Here is a 2,157-nt window from a genome sequence, read left to right as displayed (position 1 = left end):
ATGTAACTTAAATGCTGGTCAGTTCCATCAAAACGTCCCCCTCCAAGACGAAAATTTCTTCCAATACTTGATCCTGGAGTTCCCTTGTGTTCTGAATTGAGTTTAAAATTAGAAGTCTAATAAGTTGAACATTAGTAGTCGTAAACTCGAAATTGGGTTGGCTGTTCAATGACTATTATAAAATAAACTAATAATTTGGCCGGGATAGCCTGGTTGGTAGGGTGTTGAACTCGTGTTCGTGAGAATGGGATTTCGAATCCAGCCGGCCGAAGAATACCCATGTATAAAATGGTGACTGGTGCATGTTAAATCTGCCGTGGTCACAAAGTCCTCTAAGTTCTCACATCAAATCAATACCTCTGGGTACTGGTCCACTTCTTTTGTCTTCTGGATTGAGTTCAAAATTATAAGATCCTCAATATTATACGGAGTTAAACATTTGTAGTCGTAAACTCAAAATTCAGTCGGTTGTTCAACGGCGGATATAAAAAAAAATAAAACTAATAATCAAGCTGTATTTTCTTATGTTCATTCTAACTCCTTGCTTATTTTTGACACATCTTCATAATTTCATGTTTCTAAGTCATAGAGCAGCAAAGCGAAATGTAACGTTAAAAAAAAAAAAANGAAAAAAAAAAAAAAAAAACTTTGCAAAAAAAAAAAATAATAATAATAATCATTTAAAATTTCAAATAACATATATTCAGAATTTCAAGAAAAAAACTCTGTTAAACATATAATGGTTCTTCTAACATGCCAAATCTTTACTCGGTGCTTAAAATGTGCTTATGATGTTCTTAAAATGAGTTTCTGTTTTTTTCCTCGTTCAAAAAATATGTGCAATAATAGAAAGGCTCTACATTATAGTCCCATCACAACCAATATATTTAACAATCAAGCAATATTATCAAATTTTTAATAATATAATGTTAATATTCAGCAATAAAAAATACGACAGTTTACTTTAGGTGTATAGAAATAGAATTGAACTTAAAAGGGCCCCATCATTTTCAGTAGCTTAGGGCCCCGCCAAGCTTAAATCCGGCCCTGCACATAGTAAATAATAAAGTGAAATCGAACAATCTTTCTAACAAAAATTGAAGTGGGGTCCATAATAAAAGCCACGGAAAAAAAACGAAGCTCCATATATTTTGAAATATTTATTGGGCAGTTATGACATTTCTAGGGATAATAGATATGGTTACTTAACTCATATACTAATAAAAAATTAACTAATAAAAAATTACTAATAAAAAAGTCAACTAATAAAAAAATTAGAAAAATTTGTTTCTTGGAACTATGAATAGAAAATTTCAGTTCATAATGAACTCAACTAGCCAATACGGCCCATTAAGTCGATAATGACCCATCTTTATCGAGCGAAAGTTAAGAAAGTTTTGAAAATTGATCATAACTCAACAGATGAGACTATTTTGAACTATTACATAGAACGTAAAAACTTCACTTCGGTGCGAAATCAAATTTACTTTTTATATAATAACACAAATAACTGGAAAAAATGGAGGACAGTTTGTGAATTTTTTAAATTTTTTGTGACGAGAAATTCTTTTAAAACTTTTTTAAGATTAAAAAGTGAGCGTCATCTTTTTCAAAAATACCCATTCATGTGTAGAAAAGACATTTTCCGAATTTTTTGTACCTCTTTCCAGTGAAAAATTAATTTTTTTTTGAGAAATTTTTGTTTTATTTCGAATGCTTACTCAAAACTTTTAGCCGAGAAGTTTTTCAAAACCTAAGAGATATCAATTTTAAAATTTAAACTGAGAAATTTAAAAAAAATCGACACAATGTTGATTGTTAAAATTAACAACTAAATATTTTGAAAAGTCACCGTGTTAAAATAGCCACCTGAACATCTTTAAGAACAAATTTAAAATATATATAGTTTTGAATATAGATTCAGATTTTCTGAGAAAAAAAAAGCTAGCATATTTTGCTAATTTAACATTTATAAACATTCAATTTTACCATTTTTCAATAATAACTGGTAAAATAAATTTTAGTTAAATTACTTACTTTCGTTAAACCTCTTTGAATTCAAAATTGCTTCGAGACTAAAGTCCTCTTTATTTATACTTACTTCACCTATGTCACTGTCAAGTGCTGACTGTATTATTATAATAAACAATAACATAG

General features: G+C 28.9%; 1 protein-coding gene across 1 annotated transcript in view; it reads right to left on the bottom strand.

Moving 5' to 3' along the window:
• The window catches only part of LOC107449276 (uncharacterized), a 105,398-nt gene extending 103,241 nt beyond the window's left edge, over nucleotides 1–2,157 (bottom strand). Inside the window, exon 1 of the mRNA XM_021147060.3 lies at nucleotides 2,038–2,157. The gene's annotated coding sequence lies outside the window, so the exon portion shown is untranslated. The remainder of the gene's footprint in view (nucleotides 1–2,037) is intronic.

Source organism: Parasteatoda tepidariorum, chromosome 3, assembly GCF_043381705.1.
Source record: "Parasteatoda tepidariorum isolate YZ-2023 chromosome 3, CAS_Ptep_4.0, whole genome shotgun sequence".
NCBI lineage: Eukaryota > Metazoa > Arthropoda > Arachnida > Araneae > Theridiidae > Parasteatoda > Parasteatoda tepidariorum.
The sequence above is the reverse complement of the archived record's forward strand: the minus strand, read 5'-3'. Positions and strand labels throughout refer to the sequence as shown.